General features: G+C 39.5%; 1 protein-coding gene and 1 pseudogene across 26 annotated transcripts in view; one reads left to right on the top strand and one right to left on the bottom strand.

The window, feature by feature from the left end:
* RBM47 (RNA binding motif protein 47) overlaps positions 1–22,334 on the top strand; it is a 207,514-nt gene that overhangs the window by 135,383 nt on the left and 49,797 nt on the right. For 3 of the 26 annotated variants that reach the window (XM_074039625.1, XM_074039619.1, XM_065544908.2), the window contains exon 1: positions 19,908–19,977. The exons of 21 other annotated variants lie outside the window; for them this stretch is intronic. The gene's annotated coding sequence lies outside the window, so the exon portion shown is untranslated. Of the gene's footprint in view, positions 1–15,258; positions 15,383–19,907; positions 19,978–22,334 lie in introns of those variants that run through there. 2 more of the 26 variants (XM_074039612.1, XM_074039610.1) reach the window with 1 other exon arrangement.
* Positions 3,215–3,510, bottom strand: LOC123573562 (large ribosomal subunit protein eL37 pseudogene; annotated as a pseudogene).

Raw genomic sequence — 22,334 nt, 5'->3', positions numbered from 1 at the left:
GGGCATGGTGGGGCATGCCTGTAGTCCCAGCTACTCAGGAGACTGAGGCAGGAGGTTCGCTTGAGCTGGAGAATTCGAGAGTAGCCTAGGCAACATAGTGAGACTCCTATCTCTAAAAATAAAGAAAATTTTGAAAGTAGCTTAAGGAATCAATCGACAAATGAATGCATCAGTTTATGTTTATACATATATATTTACCTAACTGGAAATTCCAAAGCACGCAGCATGACATGCTTTGGTCATCAGGACTGTTTTTCTCCATGTGTTCTTTGTGTTGGTTTTATTTTCTACTATTCCTAAGGAAAACCTATAGCAGTCCCATCTGCAGGATGAGAAATTCCCCCAAAGGACTCTGATTCACCCTCATGGTATCACACCTGGACCTGTCCCTAGCTTCTGGGGCTTGGAGGGGTCTGTTATTGGGAGACTTGGGAAGGTGAGTACGCAGGAGAAAGCAGATACGAGCTACACCTGAGAGCCCTCTCCTCAATGTGGTGCTTTTATTGATCTCTGGTTTCGGAATCTCCACATCCTACCCCACAGACTCAGTTGCCCCCAGAGCTGAATGACACCTTGTTCCTTGCCCTCCCACAGATGACTGACTCTCTGGATTATCTCTGTACAGCTAAGCCACTTGGTAAATGGTAGCTTTAGCAAGATATTGCGCTGAGGACACTAAGTATTTGACTTGTCTCTACAGAAAAACTTTGTCATTTCTTGTTTTCACCAAGGGGAAGTCATTTCTAAATATCTAGTTCTAGAAATTAGCATAGAAGTACAGGAAAGGTCTGATCAGAAGGGACTCATGTTAACATTATCTCACTGCTTTATTTCAAGAACAAGAAAACTTCTGAAGCAATGACTGGGTGGAGTGGGGAGGGTGGATAAATGCAACATGCCGTTCTGCCGTGTATTATTGAGAACTTGTTTTGTCTTTCCGAGTCATCTGTAAACTTGTTGTAAGTTCAATTTTGTGTCTCTGTTACCTGGTATCACATAGAAGGGGGTCAATAAATATGTGTCTATTGAAGGAAGAATCAAGAATTTCTGACCATTGTTCTTTGGCAAAGTTAGAATTATCGGTTAAAATACACAATATTAACCCTAAGACATCAACATTAGTTTGTTATATAATAAATTTATTATAATTAATATCCTTTCTTTTTGAGACAGAGTCTCACTCTGTTGCCCAGGCTGGAGTGCAGTGGTGCAATCATGGCTCACTGCAATCTCTGCCTCCTGGGTTCAAGCAACTCTCGTACCTCAACCTCCGGAGTAGCTGGGATGACAGGCGTGCACCACCATGCCTGGCTAATTTTTTTTTTTTTTTTTTTTTCCAGACAGAGCCTCACTCTGTCACCCAGGCTGGAGTGCAATGGCGTGATCCAGGCGTGCACCACCATGCCTGGCTAATTTTTTTTTTTTTTTTTTTTTTCCAGACAGAGCCTCACTCTGTCACCCAGGCTGGAGTGCAATGGCGTGATCCTAGCCACTGCAACCTCCGCCTCCCAGGTTCAAGGAATTCTTCTGCCTCAGCCTCCCAAGTAGCTGGGATTACATGTGCCCACCACCATGCCTGGCTAATTTTTGTATTTTTAGTAGAGACAGGGTTTCACCATGTTGACCAGGCTGGTCTCAAAATCCTGACCTCAGGTGATCTGCCCGTCTCAGCCTCCCAAAGTGCTGGGATTATAGGTGTGAGCCCCCGTGCCAGGCCAAAACGTACAAATTTTATTTTCTGCATTCCTAGGGCTCTTTGTGAAGAAAGAACTTCACATTCTTTGAACACTTACCATATGCCAAGTGTTCTGTGGATACATTGTCTTACTGAAGTCTTACATCCACCCCAGAATGCCTTCTTCCTCCTTCTCAACCATGAAGAGAATCCCTCCCACCTCCTTAATACCACCTGTCATGGCCTTTATCACACTGCATTGGAATTTGTTTGCATTTCTATATCTTCTACTACACTATGAGTTTTTCAGTGACAGTCTATATGTCATTCAGGTTGTAACCTCAGCATCCAGCTCATAGAGAGAACCCTATAAATATTTCTTAAAACTGGGTATTGTGTGATCTTCGTTTGACAAATTTGACATGGTAGGCTTGCCTGGAGTTCCTAAGTGGAAAGTGACAGGGCTGGTTTTTGAGCTTCTCTGTGCCACATTCCAAAGCCTGTTTTCTTTCTGTCTCCTTTGCCTAATGTTTGCTTTGTTTAGCTTGGTCGCTTGGGAATATTGGAAAGCATCATTGAGATAATGAGGGTGATGGAGGAGGGGAAGCGGAAGGGGAGAAGATGCAGGGGAGTTGCTGCCTGCTGAGGCTGGGAAGGGAGACTAATTATGCATTGCTCAGTTAAGCAGTGCTCCAGCCTCCTGATTCCCATCCTCATCACACTGCACACTCATGTGCACACACACATACACACACACACACACACCCCATCAGGGACAGGTCACGGAGGGAGTGCTGAGTGAACAGGGACCAGGAAAACATTTTCTTGGAAAGCTATTCACTGTGGGAACAAAGAGCTGGAACACAAAGCCAGGCAGCCACTGGGACATAAAAATTGTGTCGTAAGGAAACTTCTCTGTAAGATAATTCTGCATGGTGAGGTTTTTAGTGATTAGGTTCTAGTCTGAAGTGAAATTAGGGGAGAACATGGAACATGGACATCCTGGCATCCACAGCTGCATGCCTGAGCTTTATTCCTTGGAAACAATGATCGGAACAGGAGAGGTGTCACGGGAGCCTTTGAAATGTGCCCTTCTGAAGTGGAGGATAATAAGTGGCAGTGTCTGCCATACTTATCCCACGCTCACAAAGTGTGACTTCATTTTTTTTTTTTCTTTTCCTTCCTTTTTTTTTGGGGACGCAGGGTCTCGCTCTGTCACCCAGGCTGGAGTGCAGTGGCACAGTCATGGCTCACTGCAGCCTCATCCTCCAGGGCTGAAGTGATTCTCCCACCTCAGCCTCCGAAGTAGCTGGGACTGCAGGCGCATACCCCCAGACCTGGCTATGTTTTTGTATTTTTCATAGAGATGAGGTTTCGCCATGTTGCCCAGGCTGGTCTCGAACTCCTGAGCTCAAGTGATCTGCCCATCTCTGCCTCCCAAAGTGCTGGGATTACAGGTGTGAGCCACCATGCCTAGCCTTTTTTTAAGGTTCAGGTTTTAAATCAGAACCTTTATTGCCTGACTAATCACTGAAATTCTTAAGATAAGCTGGATGTTGCAATAGCTGCCTTCTTGGGTTTATGTGTTGTCCTTTTACAGAATCCATGCCTGAAGTATGCAATTTTTAGGTGTCCTATATGACCAGTCCTGGTGGTGTTCCAACTTTTAGCCTTGATACTTCAGTTATACTTTCTCTTGCACTTGGCAATGTAGCCACATTTGCCACAGGTTGACTTCTGAAGGTGGTAGGCTTTAGAGCCACAGCGGTGGCACATCGTGTGCATCTTATTGCGATGCTTTCCAGACGATGATGTTCCCTTCGTCATTTGGCTTCTGCAGCTGAGACCAAAGAGTGTGTATAGCTTTAGAGAAATGTCTGTTCAGACTCTTTACTTATCTTTAAGTTGGGTTATTTGTCTTCTTCATTATTGAGTTGTAGGAGTTCTTTATACATTCTAGATACAAGGCTATCATCAAATATACAATCTGCAATTATTTTCTCTCATTTTGTAAGTTGTCTTTCCTTTCTTAATTGTGTTGTTTGAGAAACAAAGCTTTCCATTTTGACAAAGGCCAATTTCATTATTTTTTCTTTTACTGCTTGTGTTTATCATATTTGAAACGTGTCATATCTAAAAGGCTGCTGCCTACCTGAACTAAGGTCATGAAGATTTATACCCATGTTTTCTTCCAAGAGTTTTACCATTTTAGCTCTTATTAGGTGGTTGATCTATAATGATTTAATTTTTGTATATGATATGAATGAGAGGTCCAACTTTATTCTTTTGCATTGTGGATATCCAGTTATTAAAGCATAATTTCTTCAAAAGACTATTCCCATCAAATAGTCTTGGCACCCTTGTCCAGAATCGATTGACCACACGTGTATGTTTTGGGTTTTCTCCCCTGAACTCTCATTTTGAATCCATTGTCTTATGGTCATCCTTATGCCAGTACCATGCTGCCAACCCTCCCCGCACCTTATGGTTTTCCCCTAAGATTTCCACATCCTATATACACTGTCTTGTTTACTGTAGCTTTGTAGTAAATTTTGAAACCTGGAAGGGTGAATCCTTGAGCTTTGTTCTTCTTTTTCAAGTTTGTTTTGGCTATTCTGGGCCCCTTGACTTTCTATATGAATTTTAGGATCCATTTGTCAATTTTTTTCCCAAAAAACTAGCTGAAATTTTGATGGGGATATTGTGTTGACTCTGTAGATCAGATGGAAGAGTATTGTCGTTTTAGCAGTGTTAAGTCTTCTATTCATGAACAAGCAGTATCTTTCCATTTATGTAGATTTTTTTTTCTTTTCTTTTCTTTTTTTTTTTGTGAGACAGAGTCTCACTTGTCAGGCTGGAGTGCAGTGGCGCGATCTTGCCTCACTGCAACTTTCGCCTCCCGGATTTAAGTGATTCTTGTGTCTTGGCCAGGTGCCACCATGCCCAGCTAATTTTTGTATTTTTAATAGATGGCCTAGATCTTTGATTTCTTTGAACAATGTTTTGTAGTTTTAACACTTGTATTTTTTTTTATGCTATTGTAGATGAAATTGCTTTGTTAATTTTATATTTTAGTTTGTTCATTGCTTGTGGATAGAAATTTATCATTGATTTTTCTATATTGCTTTTATGTCCCGCAACCTCGTTGAACTTGATTATTCGTTCTAATAATTTTTTAATGGATTCCTTAGGTTTTTGCATATAATTGACTATGTCATCTATGAATATAGTTTTATTTCTCCCTTTCCCATATGGATCCTCTTTCTTTTTTTTTTTTCTTTTTTTCTTTTTTTTCTCCTAATTATCCTGGCTGGAAACAAGTACAGCGTTGCATATAGAAGTTATGAGAGTTCACATCCTCATTGCTGTTCCTATGGGAAGATCATTCAGTCTTTTCCACATTAAGTGTATTAGTCACGGGTTTTTTGTAGATGTTATTTATCAGATTGAAGAAGTTCCCTTCTGCTTTAATATGTTGAGTGTTTTAGTTATGAAAGGTTGGTGCGTTGTATCAAATGCTTTTCTGGGATCTATTCAGATTATTGTGTATAGTTTTTGTCTTTTGTTGATATGGTGTATTGCATTGATTGATTTTCATCTGTCAAGCTATCTTGCATTTCTGGGATAAATCAGACTTGGTCATGTTGCTGAATTCAGTTTGTTAGTATTTAGTTGTGTATTATTAAAAAGTCCAAATGCATAAGATGTGTTGATTTGTCGTTTTCTTATATCTTTGTCTGTATTTTGTGTGCCTATAATACTGGCCTCATTGGGAAGTGTTCTAGTCCCTTCTGTTTTTTGGAAGAATTTGTGAAGGATTGGTGGTAATTAGACTTTAAAACATTTGATAGAATCCTCCAGAGAAGCCATCTGTTCTTGGGCTTTTCTTTGTGGAAAATGTTTGTGATACAAATTCAGTGTATTTACTTATACGTCTATTCAGGTATTCTATTTCTTCTTGAGTCTATTTTGGCCCTTTGCATCTTTCTAGGAATTTCTCCTCTACATGTAGGTGTTCTAATTTGCTGGCATGTAATTGTTCATAGTATTTCTTTGCTATCCTTTTTATTTCTAGAAGATCAGTAGTGATGTCACTTCTCTTATCCCTGAGTTTAGTAAGTTGAGTCTTTTCATTGCTTTGTCATTCTAGCTAGTGGTTTGTCAATGTTGTTGCTCTTTTCAAAGAACCAACTTTTGGTTTTATTAACTTTTATTTTGTTTTTATAGTCTGTATTTGCTTTATTCCCATCTAAATCGTTATTATTTCCTTCCTTAATCTGTTTCAGATTTATTTTGCTCTTCTTTTTTCTGGTTTCTTAAACTGAAAGCTTAGATTGTTTACTGTATTTTAACTGTTACCTCCTTTCTCCCAAGCTCCATTTTACAGGACAGTTTGTGAGTATGAATGACCGATGCTGAAACAGTCAGGGCATGCAAATTTTCTGCTTTGAGGACAGAGTTAACAGGGCAACTGAATACATGTCGGGGGTATACAGAGTAAAACTGACACACAGCTCTTTCATTATGGTGCAGTCCAGATAGCATTGTGATTCTGGGGCAAAAACTTGGGCTCTGGGGTTTGGGAACCTGGATGTGAATTCTGCATCTGCCACCTAATAGTTGTGAGACTTTGAACACTTATTTAATCTTTGTAAGCCTCAGTTTCCACATCTACAAAATAGAAAGATAATTAGTACCTCATAGGGTTGTTGTGAGGATTAAATGAAATAGCATATGTGAAACACCCAGAACTGGTGGTAACAACTGTTGAATAAAGAGTAAATATTCTCATCTTGCTGTTAGGTCAGATGGGCCTTTGCTTAGTCAACTCCATGTAAAGTAGCTACAGAGCTTGTTGTTGTGTTTCCATTAGTTTGTACCTCTTTGCCAACCATCTATGAACTCACTTGTATCTACTACCAGGGTGGACCTCACCTGCATTTGCTACCAGGTGCTGAGATACACTTCTCACTGTGGTTGCAAAGCCCAGGATGTTATTTCCAAATGAGCTCTTTTCTCAGACCATTTGCAGGCCTTGCTTATTTGATCATCCACCCATATTATAATGATGATATGAGAACAAATGATGGTATGAGAATAAAATATTTTCCTAAACAAATTTGAGACATGCTCGGGGTGGAAGTACCATAAATTATGAAAATGGTACTCACTGAAAAGTTCTAATTTTCATTTCATAGCATCTCAAGTTCTCCCTCCACCTCCTTTTTTTTCCCCCTGCTTTTTTTTTTTTTTTCTTTTGAGACAGTCTCGCTTTGTCACCTAGGGTGGAGTGCAGTTGTACAATCTCAGCTCACTGCAGCCTCTGCTCACTGCAGCCTCTGCCTCCTGGATTCAAGTGATTCTCGTATCTCAGCCTCCTGAATAGTGGGGATTACAGGTGCATGCCACCACACCAGCTAATTTTGTAGTAGAGACCGGGTTTCACCATGTTGGCCGGGCTGGTCTTGAACTCCTGATCTCAGGTGATCCACGTGCCTTGGCCTCCCAAAGTGCTGGGATTTACAGGTGTGAGCCACCACGCCCAGCCTCCCTCTCTCTCTCTCTTTCTTTCCCTCACCCCTAACTCTTATTAATCCCTTTCATCAGAAGCTTCACTAAAGAACAGAAAGGATGTGCCTTCCTTTTTTTCCCCTCCTCTGGCCCTGTAGGTACAGAGAAATTACAAAATGCTAGGCTATACATAGGGGAAAAGTAAGAAAAATTCACTAGCATATAAATGGACAACCAGCTTTCTTTGGTGTATCCATCAACATGAATTTTATCCAAGTAGATTTATTTTTTTGGAAGACTAAATTTAGTGGGAATAATCAATAATATATTAATAATCGTTAAATTTGATTTATCTCTTCATACTTTGGGCTTGCCATTCTTATTCTTCGTGTAGCTGTGCTTACAAAGTGTTATGCCAGGACGTGAAAGGTGAGCACAAAGGGGTTGACTAGTTGACTGTCTGGTTTTTGATAAAAAAAGAAATGATGAGGCCAGGCATGGGGGCTCACGCCTGTGATCCCAGCACTTTGGGCGGCCAAGGCGGTGGATCACTTGAGGTCAGGAGTTCGAGACCAGCCTGACTAACAAGGTGAAACCCTGTCTCTACTAAAAAATACAAAACTTAGCTGGGCATGGTGGTGTGCACCTGTAGACCCAACTACTTGGGAGGCAGGAGAATCGCTTGAACCTGGGAGGTGGAGTTTGCAGTGAGCCGAGATCGCGCCACTGCACGCTAGCCTGGGTGACCGAGTGAGACTCCGTCTTTAAAAAAGGAAAAGGCAAGAAAAGAAATGATGATGTAGAGCTGAAATCACTAACATCATCAGATGGAAGAGTCCTTGAGGAAAATCTGAGTTCCCAAGACCTGATTCCTTTGGGGTCTTTTTTGTCACTTTCAGTTCCATCTGCCAATCCCCAGCGAAGGCTCCACTGAGTCTCAAAGATCTAACAGATGACCCTTGACCATCCTAAGGTTACTCATGTTGTCTCTCCCTCTTGGGGGAGCACAGATAATAATTTTTTCGTGGCTACTGAAATCTTAGGACTCTTTCACTCCGGTGAGTGCTTAAAGAAATACTAGCCTTGACTTCAGGATCCAAAATAAACCTGAATCCTTGTGAGTATCTAGACAACAACTGTAGAAAACAGCAACAATCAGAGATCACCTGACAGTTAAGAACTGCCTAAAAATGTTTGCACATTACCAAGATCAAGCAACATATAAATTACCCAGAGACATAGAATAAATGCTGCATAAATGCCTTTGTTATTAAATAGCACGTGTGTTCTGTTGAATCCTAGTCATATGGGGGAAGTCCTTCTGCCTGAACTTCTAAATTTATAGGAATCGCAGTCAATGTTTCTCAATCCATGTGCCCTCTACCCAACCCTCACCCCATTTCCTCTAAAGATCTTCTACTGGGGGAAAGGTTTTACAACTTCCATTTAAATCTGTGATGGGATTTCACCATATTGACCAGGCTGGTCTCGAACTCCTGACCTCAAGTGATCCACCCGCCTCGGCCTCCCAAAGTGCTGGGATTACAGGCATGAGCCACTGTGCCCAGCCCAAATGTAAACATTTTTGCTGATATAGTAGGACTCACTGTTTTGATTTCTATCTATTTTAATCAGACAAAGTTTGATTTGAATAAAGTTGAACTATTTTCATGTTTATTCATCATAGAATTTTGTTTTTCTGCAAACTGCCTGCTCATATCTTTGCTCATATGTATTGTGTTGTATTTTTCTTGTTGGTATGGAAGCACTCTGGCATATTAAGGAAATTGACTCTTTAATGACACATTCCTAATTGTAGTTTGTCTTTGATTTCGTTTTAATAAATGTTTTAAAATTCCATTTAATGCTCAGTTCTTAGAAAAATGAAAAGAGTGATTGGGACTGATGTTGAGTTCAATTTGAAATTCAGATAAATAATCAGTTTCTTCCTTAGCTACTGTATTTAGTTTCTAAACTCTCCACACTAAGCTCTTTTTTTTTTTTTTTTTTTTGGAGACAGGGTCTTGCTGTGTTGTCAAGGCTAGAATGAAGTGGCCCAAACATGGCTCACTACAGTTGGACCTTCTGGGCTCAAGCAGTTCTCCCACCTCAGACCTCCAAGTAGCTGGGACTACAGGCGCACGCCACCACACCTAGCTAATGTTTGTATTTTTTTCTTTTTTTTTTTGTTTTTATAGACAGGCTTTTGCCATGTTGCCCAGGCTGGTCTTAAACTCCTGGACTCAAGCAATCCGCCCACTTCGACCTCCCAAAATGCTAGGATTACATGAGCGAGCCACCCTGCCTGGCCTATTTTCTCTTTAGAACAGTGTATTCTCATAGTAGTGTTTTGTCCCAATTTTTAAAATTGTTTATTTGAGTACTTATTCAGAATCATGACTGACACTATCGTTTTCATTAACGCATCAGATCAAAGTAGTTCTCACGTAATTCTTATAGTAATTTCACCTGGAACTTGGGGACTGGTAATTTTAGCATTGGCGTTTCTAAAAACATATTGTGATAAGCTGCTCCATCACCATTTATTTGGTTTCTTTGTAAAACTAAAGCCAGAGAAACGAGGTGCTTGACAAAGCATTGAGGTGTCAAGGGGCACATACAGATTTCAAATTGGAATCCTGAAACAAACATGGTAGGAGAACAGAAGAGGGTCCCATCTGCATATTCTTAACCACTTAGATACAGCAGCTGTCAATTTGGCTTTCCTTTATCCTGACTTTCCAGAGTTGTTCACCAAACAGGTAACAAGATTGAGCTTTAAGTCTTTATTTCATAATGATTCTTCATAAGTTAAATTATCTTATTATGACTTATGGCTCCATGTTGTGAGTAAAAAGTCATTTGACCAACTGTTTGGAATTCTTGTCAATAACAATTGCTGAGCACCCATGTTAGTGAATTTCTGTGTGTGTGCACAGGGTGGAGAGAAAAGGTTGAGAGCAAATACCTTGGGTATACTTTGTAAGGAACCATAATCAGCTTGTCATGCAAACATACGACAACTGTGCAAACAAACATTTTTTACAAGACAGTCTTAACAAAAACAACAAAAAAGAAAAAGAAAACAACAACAACAAAAAAACAAGAGACAGTCTTAAACTTTGTATATAAGCTTTAATTTTCAAATGTAGAGTCAGAAGCGTTGCTGTTTAGGCAATGTTGTGATGAAACAGGAATCAGGTTTGATCCCAAATGACAAATACACAATTGCCGAATATCTAGAAAAGAAGAAATGCTAAAGTGGTGTGGCAGTGAGTAAAGTTGTGTTGAAAAAGATAGATACCTGGATTAAAAAAAAGTCCTTTTGGGGGAAGGTCGTTCAAGAGGAGAGTTACAAAGGAAAATAAGAATCTGGTAGATAGAGAAGGAAGGAAGGTAGCCTTGGAGATTTTGTGTGTGGGTGTGTATCTGTTGAGGTTGAAGGGAACAAAGAGAAATTATGCAGTGATTTGTAATCATAAGTTAACCAGAGATTGGCAGCTCATGATCAAAAGCCTGCAATGTTATGGATGACCAAGGATCACCTCAAATTCCCTTCATGGGAGTAACATGATCCCAACCATACCTAAGGAAAATGGTTCTTCCTACTGCTTTCAGGACGGTTAGTGGGGAAAGATGTCAGGTAGGAAACCCAACGGGTGGGCGTGGGAGGTTGTGCATGGTTAGTGCTGAACTAAATCAGGAAGAAAGGGAAAGAAAAGAATTGGCAGAATGTAATGATGGGTCGAAATGGAGAGAATGAGGGACAGAACAAATAGGTTCATTTTATCAAATCATTAAAGTTTTGTTGATCAAAGTAACATATGTTACAGATATTTAACATACATGTATTATATATGTATTTTAATCACCTGTATTCATATTCTGACTATCCAGAGACAACCACTGTCAATATTTTGTTATATTTTTCTTCATTTGATTACTATAGTATCAGTAGAAATTGCACCGTACATAAAGTTTTTCTCTACTCTCTTTTCTTAAGCTCATATATTGTGAACCTTTACTCATGACATTAAATTCTTCATAAATGTAATTTTTAGTGGCTGGTGTGTCACCATTTATTTAACCATTCCTATAAGGATTGTTTCTCAATGTATTATAAAGAATTTTGAGGTAAACATGATTTTTCTCTTATTTCTTAAGGATAGATTTATAATAACATCATTGCTAAGCAAAAAGAAACATTTCCAAGCTCTTCGAATACACTATGCAATTTCATTTTTAGAAGGGTTTTGATGTTGTCATACTTGTCTTACTGAAGTGTGACACTTAATCACTATTCATTAAGTATTTTAGCTAATTTTATTGGTTGATTAAAAAGTGATATTGTATTGTATTGTATTGTATTTTTGTTCTTTTGAGATGGAGTCTTGCTGTGTCGCCCAGGCTGGAGTGCAGTGGCACGATCTCAGCTCACTGCAACCTCTGCCTCCCGGGTTCAAGCAATTCTCCTGTCTCAGCCTCCCGAGTAGCTGGGATTACAGGCCTGAGCCACTGCACCCGGCTGCACACCAGTGATCTTAAAAAAACAGAAAAGCTGATCACATCACTTCTCTACTCAGAATCCTCCAATCAACCAAGGAGAACCTGAAGTCCTCGCCTGGGTGTTATAACGCTCCCGTCTGACCCCTGCCTGTCTCGCTCCCTCTGCTTCCACTGCCCCGCCCCTTTCTTGTTGTTCTGTTCTTCAGGGACTCCTCTGCCTGTCACCATCCAATCTTCAGGGTCTAGAACAAAGCCACACATAGTAGGATCAATAGCCATTGTTGAACAATTGAGTGACTCTTACAACCAATTCAAAATTGAATGCCTTGCCAAGTTACCATTTGCTCATGAAAATCAGGCTCATTGTGTCTAAACGATTTGCTTCACTAGCATTTTATGTTGTTCTTTTTCCTGAGCTTATACTCCTCACTAATTTTAGCATCCCATCTAAACTGATCAGCCTTGCAGTTGACCTTTTAAAGAGGTTCTTGTGTTTCTGATTTCACCTGTAATCATTAATAGTATAACCAGTTTTTATAGATCCATCACAGCTGAAGTTTTAGTGTTTGATTTTTTTTTGAATAATTTCAATTACTTCCATATTGCTTTCAAATTTCTTTGACGTATCTACTTTTATTTTTCAAAAAATAAGAGCTCTCTTTTCAAAGTGGTAAAAGAATATGTCGAATAGGTAACTAGGCTTAAATAAGAACTGAACCCCAAGGTCTTAAGAAGAAAATTTTTCAAAGCTTTTCAGACTCCGTGTAACTCATTTAGTAACTTGCCAGCTTATCAAGCCCCTGATAAGATTCCGTTTCCTGGCTGATCATAAAATATGTCTAAAGTTTATTCCATTTTAGGAATGCTCAATTCTTGAAATAAGGAACATTCTTCAGGAAAGAGGTGTTTTACTTTTTAAATCACAAAGTAAACAATTACAGAGAATATATATTTTGAAGTGTAGGGCTTTGTGATTGCCTCTGTTTACAGCTTGATGCAATTGTAAATAAGAATGCGTGCTAGGCCAGGTGCTTACACCTGTAATCCCGGCACTTTGGAAGGCTAAGGCAGGTGGATCACCTGAGGTCAGGAGTTCAAGACCAGCCTGGCCAACATGGTGAAACCCCGTCTCTACTAAAAATACAAAAATTAGCCGGGTGTGGTGGCGTGCACGTGTAGTCCCAGCTACTCTGGAGGCTGAGGTCTTTGACTGCACTTCCCCAGGGCTTGAGTACATCTCAGGATGTTATAGAAAGTGCTCCTTAAACACCAATTGGAATGGAAGAGCATAGTACCTGATAAATCCAGAACTTAGGGGATTTTTGTGGCAATTTTGAGGAAATTATGAAGATATCATTTGATTATTAAAGAGTAAAACTCACGGAATACTTGGCAAAACCACACGCTTCCTGAGCCCTTGTTAACCTGACTGCCTTGTTCCTCCTGGCTCAGGAGGAAAAATAGCTACTTTTCACATTATGACAATGTAGCTGGCTTTCCTCTAGCGAGTGGAACAAAAGGCTACAATGTTACACATGATTTGTGACTTGCTGATAGGTGTCCTCTCTCTACCAGCATTCAATGTTTATTCTGAACTTTCTCTTTTTAAGATTAAGAAGTCTGTTAAAACTACCACAGAATCTATGAGGTAAATACTGATAATTACTTAGCTTATCAGATGCCACATTTTGCTATGTTAGAGGGACAGACAGAAAGGGATGGCCCTGAAATCTAGCAGGTTTCAAAGAATTAATGGAGAGTGCTGCCTCAGATAGAGGAAGGGCTTAGAGAGAAAATGTGAAGAGAATTCTCTTTAGATTCAAATTAAATTTTGTGGCTTTCTTAAGTTATGCTTTCATTCATCGAACATTAAAGGGTTTCCTACTTAGCTCCAAAGATGTCATCTCAAAGTTCCAAAGTTTCTCTGGTTTAGTACAGAAATTTCTGTCCCTGGCAGGCTGACAGAGCAGCAAGGTGAAACATGGTAGGTAGATAGAGAGGTAGCTAATTAGGAGGAAAGAAAGAAGATTATCTACTTAGCTCACGGCGGTAATGTATGATGTCTAAGAGCCAGAATGCTTAGGTTTGGATCCTTCACTATTTGCTGGCTGTTGGTCTTGGAACAATTACTTTATTTCTTGTTTTCTCATCTATAAAATGGAGATGAGACTGTGTGCCGTGGCTCATGGCTGTAATCCTAACACTTTGGGAGGCCAAGGCGGGTGGATCACCTGAGGTCGGGAGTTCGAGACCAGCCTAACCAATGTGATGAAACCCTGTGTCTACTGAAAATACAAAAATTAGCCAGGCATGATGGCGGACACCTGTAATCCCAGCTACTCAGGAGGCTGAGGCAGGAGAATCACTTGAACCCAGGAGGTGGAGGTAGCAGTGAGCCGAGATTATGGAACTGCACTCCAGCCTGGGCAGTAAGAGTGAGACTCCGTCTGAAAAAAAAAAAAAAAAAAAAAAAAAAAAAAGGAGATGGTACTAGTACCTGCCTCAACCATGTATGGGGATTGCATGTGTTAATATATGCGAAATGCTTAAAAGAGTGCCTGGTGAAGGAAAGGGGCTGTATATAGGAGTTAGCTACAGTTATTTTATTACAGATGGAGGTGATGAATTGAAGTGGCTGCCTCCCACATGTACTCTTGTCAGTGTTGGATGTAGCACACATGGGTGCTTGAAGTCTGTGGGCTTCATGACTGCCCATTACACAAGAAAGTAGGGAACACAGACTGATTGTGCTTTGGTGATAAATTTAAATTTATATTATCCTGAAAAAGGTTGATCCCCACCCACTGTCATCCCTTCCTTCTTCCTCTTTGAGTCAGTCTCGCCCCATCAGCGAACCTTTCTAAGGGATAGGGATTTGGTCCAGTAGGTGAGCACTCAGGGTGGGCCCAAAGACTGTGATTTAAAGAGGGTAGAGGGAATGGGAATAAGACAGAGTGAGGGTGAATGGAGATCCCAGAGCAGCCCACAGCCTAGCCATTTTAAACTATCTGAAGTTCCTGCAAACTCGAGAAAGACATGGGAAATCAGGTTTGCTTCAAAATCATTATCCAAAAGCATTATGTTTTCTCTTGGATTTTTTTCTGTAGTTCCTGTGCCAGGATCCTACCACTTTATTTGAGATGGCAGCTGCCTTGCCTATTTTCTTTCTTTCTTTCTTCTTTTTTTTTTTTTTTTTTAGACGGAGTTTCACTCTTGTTGCCCAGGCTGGAGTGCAATGGCACGATCTTGGCTTACTGCAACCTCTGCCTCCCGGGTTCAAGTGATTCTCTTGCCTCAGCCTCCTGAGTAGCTGGGATTACAGATGCCTGCCATCATGCCCAGCTAATTTTTAAATTTTTAGTAGAGACAGGGTTTTACCATGTTGGCCAGGCTGGTCTCGAACTCATGACCTCAGGTGATCCGCCCGCCTCGGCCCCCCAAAGTGCTGGGATTACTGGTGTAAGCCACCGCACCCGGCCTGCCTTGCCTCTTTTCACATTGAATAGCCACTAGCATGTAAGCAAGAAGTACTTGATATATAATTTTTTTTTTTTTTTTTTTTTTAGATGGCAGTTCTCACTCTGTTGCCAAGGCTGGAATGCAGTGGTGCAATCACCGCTTACTGCAACCTTGACCTTCTGAGCTCAAGCGATCCCCCTACCTCAGCCTCCTGAGTAGCTGGGACCACAGGTGTGCACCACCACACCTGGCCAAGACATGTGATTTAAATGAGTTTATATTAATAGCATATCCCATGAAAAATCGAATGGATTAGCATGCTTAATTTTTATAGCTAATAAATGGTAAATACAGTTTCCCTTATAATTCAGAGATTATGCAGACATAACCTCCCCCCCACCACCACCCAACACACACATTTCTATTCTCCTACCCTGCTGTTTTTTCCTCCTTAGTTCTTTCACAATCTAGCATACTATGTATTTTACTGATGCATTCATTTAATGCCTGACTCCCCTGTGAGACTATGGCGTTCATGAGGGCAGAGATTTTGTCTGTTTTGCTCACTCCTATAGCCCCAGTACCTAGACCCGTGTCAGGCACTTTGAAGGGATGAAATATACAAATGTTAGTTACCTTTATAATTTTAATCTTTAAAACAGTTGTACCTCTGGGCACAATGGTGCATACTGTAGTCCCAGCTACTTGGGAGGCTGAGGAAGGAGGATCACTTGAGCCCAGGAGTTCTAGACCAGCCTGAGCAACATAGTTAGAAACAAAAATAAGTAAATAAACTTATTTTCATAGCTAGAAACAAAAATAAGTAAATAAACCAAGGACACTGATTGAAAAGGTACCATTTTATTTTTATTTATTTATTTATTTATTTATTTTTGAGACAGGATCTCACTCTGTCATCCAGGCTGGAATGCAGTAAGGCAGTCATGGCTCATTGCAGCCTCAACCTCCCAGGCTCAAACAAACAATTTTCCCGAGTAGCTGGGACCACAGGCATATGTCACCATGCCCTGCTAATTTTTTTATTATTTGTATAGATGGGGTCTCACTATGTTGCCCAGGCTGGCCCTGAACTCCTGGGCTCAAGCAATCCTCCTATCTTGGCCTCCAAAAGTGCTGGGATTATAGGCATGAGCCACTGTATCCAGCCTACCATTTAAAATTTTAAAAGGACAACCCACAGATCTTTCCTAATGTCCAGATAAGGACAATATCAGATATGACAATGTCCATTGTTTAATTCTTCCTTCTCTGTGACTGTTGATGCTGTAATAGGATAATAGACAAATTAACAGAAAGAAAATACTATGGTGCTTTAATCATATAGGCTTGCGGATACTGCTTTATACTTCATCTGTTTTTCAATACCAGTTAATTAGCTTCTTAGTGAACTATTATTGCTGATACCACTAATACAGTTATGTGATTTCATTATCAGTGTTTGACACCTTTTCAGGTGAAAGCTACTATCTGAATGTCTATGTACACACATATGTGCAATTTCTTTTATGCTTTAGTCATGTGTTAAAACAATAAACAATTTCAGCAAAGGCTTGAAATTCTAAATAGTGTCAAATATACTTGTGGAAAATGATATGCTACTATTATATACAAAAGCAAATATACACTCACATAATCTTTGCATTGGCTATAGTTTAGCTTTTAGATAAATTAAACTAAAAAGTAGGCTGGGCATGGTGGCTAGATAACTTGAGCCTAGCAGTTCGAGACCAGCCTGGGTAACACAGCAAGACCTGTCTCTAATAATAATAAAGTAATAAAAATAATAATAACTCTCTTACCAGGATGCCACAATGGCCTTAATAGATCCTGTCTAAAATAGGCCACATAATCTTGTCTTACTGTGCTCCATTTCCTCCTCTCCTGGACCTGAGTCCTGTTTCTTACTCTTTTTTCCCAATCTACCTCAGAGCTTATCTCGTCCCAGGCTTCTATTTTGCGTCTATACTTTTTTATTTTTCTTTTCTCCACAGCCTCAGACCTCAGAACTGCTCTCATTCTACTCTAACTCAAAGATGCTTTGTGAAAGACAAAGGATCACTCCTCCAGGGATGATTTAAGCTTGTTGCAAGCCAGAACTATACAGAAGTTAATGTGGCCGAGAATGGTGGCTCATGCCTGTAATCCCAGCACTTTGGGAGGCTGAGGCAGGCGGATCACCTGAGGTTGGGAGTTCAAGACCAGCCTGACCAACATGATGAAACCCCGTCTCTACTAAAAATACAAAATTATCCAGGCATGGTGGTGCATGCCTGTAATCCCAGCTACTCAGGAGGCCGAGGCAGGAGAATCACTTTAACCCGGGAGGCGGAGGTTGCAGTGAGCCAAGATAGCGCCATTGCCCTCCAACCTGGGAAATAAGAGTAAAACTCCATCTTAAAAGGAAAAACAAGAAGTTAACATGGCTCATGTAGCACGACTTTTCTACTACGATGCACATTAGCCTATACAGAGGCCTGTGTACCAGGAGCCACTTTTACTATCAGTAGAAGGGGTGACTTGCTTTTTCTGTGTACTTTTCTATATTTTTTGTGCTTGTTAAAACTAGTGTGTATATGTGCGCATATTTTTTAAATTAACTTTGTTCAAAGCCGAGGCAGGAAAAATTTGCTCAATTTTTGTTTAGGGCAGCCTATAATTGTAATTGTTGTTTTCAGGTATTCAGTGAAAAATTGCCTTCTCCTTACTCCCTAGTCTTAAAATTCATCATCCTGAGATGGTTTATTTCCTATGTTTTTGCCTAAGTTATTTTTTGGTAACATTTAGTATAGAAACACATGCACACACTCACACCAAACCTAAATTTCAAAATACTGTCTTTCTAATGCTTAAAACATGCCAGAACGTTTTCTTATATAATATACTCAATTACTGTTATAGAAAAACCGATTTTCTGTGTCCCATTTGTAGTCAAGATGACAATTTAAATTTGTCTAAAATCAGTTTTTGAAAACACTGCCTTAGTAACTAAGGATTGCTTCAGGGTTCCTTCAGCCAGATCATAGCGATCTAGTTTTATATAATATTTAACATAGTTATAATCTTAGACTTGTTTTGGATTTTGACCCTATGTTAACTTGTTGATAATTTATAGTCACTGTCAATAGCTATTATTTTATATAGGAGTAATAAAACTGTCTTTTTAAAAAAATATATGGGTAGATGAATAGATTGAAAATGTTCTTGTCATTCTGGCCGTTTTTTGTTTGTTTGTTTGTTTGTTTTTTGAGATGGAGTCTCACTGTATCGCCCAGGCTGGAGTACAGTCGCGCCAGCTTGGCTCACTGCAACCTCTGCCTCCTGGGTTCAAGCGATTCTCGTGCCTCAGCCTTCCGAGTAGCTGGGATTACAGGAGCCCGCCACCACACCCGCGTAATTTTTGTGTGTTTTGTGGAGAGAGGGTTTCACCATGTTGGCCAGGCTGGTCTCGAACTCCTAACCTCAAGTGATCCACTCGCCTCTGCCTCCCAAAGTGCTGGGATGACAGGCACGAGCTACCACACCCGGCCCATTCTGGCCTTTTTACTTCCAACTCTGGCTCCTTCAAATTACTAAGGTTTAACTGAATAAGGTTAACAATGATACAGTGATGACTCAGGGAAAACTGGGGACCATATTTTTTTTGAAATTTTTGTTTTAGGAGCAGTTAGTTTCTCCTTCTTCTCTTAATGTTTGCTGCAGAGCTCACTTTAATCCTGATGCAGAGGACACAGAAGTCACATTGCTTTCAGGACCTCCTCTAGGGCAGCTTCAGCTCCCATTTCCTCTAACCTTCCAATTGCCTGAACTGACAAACTCAGCCTCCAGAGAGACTTTCGATGAGGTTCCACCCCATAACTGCTTGAAAAGGAGTGTGTTTACTCAGCTTAAGTGCTTCAGGTCCTCCTGATCCGTTGTTATGTACAGATGGTTTTATTATCATAAATCCTGCTGTACTGCCTGCTTCTTTTTCATTCTATGCCTCTTCTACTTGTCTCCACTTCTTATGAGTAAATCAATTTCTAGCTCCAGACTGATAAACTAAAATAAGGTGAGGGTTTGGTTCATGTGTAATTTTTTCCTATTTTTTTTTTCTCCCAGACTGATCATCATAAACATGATTGTTAATAGTCTTTTAGACACAGGGTACTTAACCCAAGTTACCTACCCCAGAGATAATGAGAAGGGGAAAAAGCAACACTTGCTAAAAATATAACATTTCTAAGAAATCCTAGTAACACTTTTTGAGTATTTTCTATATGCCAGGAGCTTTTCTAAGCACTTCACATATATTTGTTTATTTAATCCCAACAGCCTAGATGAGGTAGGCATTATTGTTTTTTATCTCTGCATGTAGCTGTACAAACGTAATGGGCATCTATCTGGTTCTAGGATGGTGGATTTTGAAAAATCATTTGTTTCCTTATGGTCATTATTTGGGTTTGAATAAAATATTTCTGTTAAACGTCCCTCCTCTATGAACTGGCAAAGTTTTTGTCTTCTTGAGCCTTCCCTAAATCCATCAGTTACAGTGGGGTTTCCATTCCGTTTCAGGTTGCTGTTGAGCATTTTGTATGTGGCAGTTTTAACACCTCCCTTCTTTCTGTACCACCCACTCAAGCTCATTCCAGGTGCCCTTAGCACGTGACTCCCAAGGCATTAAGTGGTCAAAGCTCATTTCGTTGACCAATGAGGAGCCCTGTGCCATGTATAACAGAGTTACACAGCTCCTGGTATTGGGAGCGAAGGTTGCTTGAGCAAAGCTTTCGTTACAGTTAGCCTGTCGCAGCCAGATCAAGATTGGAAAGGTAGGGGAAACCTTATTTGTTTTAACTGAAGAGAAGAAGAAATAATTGTGTTTGGTTAAAGCAATTTAGATCAGGCCAGATAAACAAATGATCCATATTGTTCATTTTTTAATTGAAGACCAAAAAAAAAAAAAAAAAATTGGAAGTTGGTAAGAATTTCAACTGCTGCACAGTCTGCCTTACCGGCAGTAAAACCAAAATTCTTAAGTTAAAAACATTTTTTTAAAAATCAGTTCATCTAACAGCTTTTCACTTTATATGCTTGAAAAATCTAGATCTTCACAGTATTGTTGTTTTATAGTTTCCTGTTATTTAAACCATGGGGTAAGAAGCAGGAATTTATCAGCAATGTCGCCCATATTTGTTTTTTAAAGCCATTTCAGAGTCAGTGTTTAGAGAAGGAAATTGTAATTTTAAGATGTGAAAATTAAAACAAGGAAAAGTTAATGGAATTAACTTTATGATAATTAGCATATAAAGGTTGACAATGAGGAAATTTCCTCTCAGAGAAAAGTTCTTGTATAAGAAGACTCTTACCATTGTTTTCAAACCAATAGTTAAATTTATGAAATGGAATTATTTAGGTGTAGGTTATATGCTTTAAGCAGTAACATTAGTTTCACTTTCATTATAAGTAATAGTTTAGTTATATTTTATATGCTATTCAAAATTTGTTAATATCTCAAATGACCAGAGAAGTAGAATCTTTAATCACTTCTCTCTGTCTGTCAATGGAGCAATTTGAATAGCATTTGAAGTAGAAGCTAATCTTTTAAAGAAAAATGCTCCTCTCTCTTAATGAACCCTTCTCCCTCCTCATTATGATGAATCAATGTTGCAACAAAATGTATATGTGAGAAATGCATATTCTTATACTTATTTATTAGCCTACATCTGATATTTAGTGTCAAAAGATAAGTTTGGGTTCAAAGAAAAGTTTAACTGGTTTTTCCTGATTGCTTTTTTCCAAAGATGGCTTAATACGGGTCTGTATTTTATAACAGAGATTAGCTAATACGTTTATTTTAAAATGTGACAAATGAGAGATGGCACCATTTGATTAAAAATGTATTTAAGTGTTTTGTTTTAAACTCTACTTTGGTCTAATTTGTAAAGAGAATTTTTTAATGTACATATCACAAAGTATTAAATGTCCAAGAATTTCAGTTATTGCAGATTCCGTTTTCTTACTTTGACATACTCATTTAAAAAGACTTGCATCCTGAAACTGTATACTTGTATTAGATTTGTTCCAAATGCCTTTTTGTAAGACGCCTGCCACTCTCAAGATCCTCATTATTTATGTCTTTTACTCTGGTTGACTCTCTAGGGGAGGTGAGTGTGGGGGGCGACCGACAGTCACAGTGTTAAATATTCACAGTGGAGAACACTTGCGAGCCACCTTCCCCTGTATAAGTCAATGCTGCTTCTCAATTCCAAGCTAAGGTTCAAAGGTTTAGACCAACTTCACAGATCAGAGGTCAGGTACGAATTGCTGCAATTTGTAGTTCAATTCTGCCGATATGACAGAATTTCACAGCTATGATGATTGCTTTTTTCCACTTCTGCACAGAGGCCAGCCTGGGCAGTTAACAGCCTAATTTGTACAAGTCAGCCCTCGGCACCCGAGTTTAATGAGTAACTAGCTGGTGCCTTAGGTTTCACTGGTACAAGGTGCATATTATAAAAAGGGTCAAATGTCAGTGCACAAAGACGGAGTGGGGAGGGGCGTGATAATCTCATCACCACCATCTATGAATCATATGTAAAGATTCAGTAATTTGTGTTTGTTTGTAAAATTATATTTCCACTGTGAGAATGGTAGTATGTTCATTTTCTTTGCTATTTGAAAGAGGTAGATAATTTTGTTAGATGTTAGCAAGAAAGAACTGTCTGATTAGAGATTACTAACTAAGCAGTAAAAAGTGAAATTGCAGTTTTGTTTACTCATTTCACGGGGTTTCTGAGTTCTCAAAAACTTTCTCAAATGTGATAGTTTTTTAAGAAGCTAGGAAACAAGTCAGAATACCAGGTATTTCTGAGCCCATGATATTTATGCCTGTCTGATATTCTCTATTCGTCACCCAAAAAGTTGAACTCCTATCTATATTTCTAACCTAGGCTAAGAATATAATTTACTGTTTAAAGCTGAATATTGGGGTTCTTGAAAAAATTCCTATCTGGTGGGCCTTAACAATTCATGAATTTGCCATTCAGTTTTAACTCCTCATGTTGACACTGAAGCTATAATAGAATGCATATAGAATCATTTGTCATTTTTGTTATAACACAAATTTCAACTTTCTACTCTTCCAAACTGGAGTGCAGCAACAATTGGATTCTTCCATAGAAGGCCT

The sequence above is a fragment of the Macaca fascicularis genome, chromosome 5 (assembly GCF_037993035.2).
Source record: "Macaca fascicularis isolate 582-1 chromosome 5, T2T-MFA8v1.1".
In the NCBI taxonomy this organism is placed as follows: Eukaryota; Metazoa; Chordata; class Mammalia; order Primates; family Cercopithecidae; genus Macaca; species Macaca fascicularis.
This window is presented reverse-complemented; position numbering and strand designations above follow the sequence as displayed.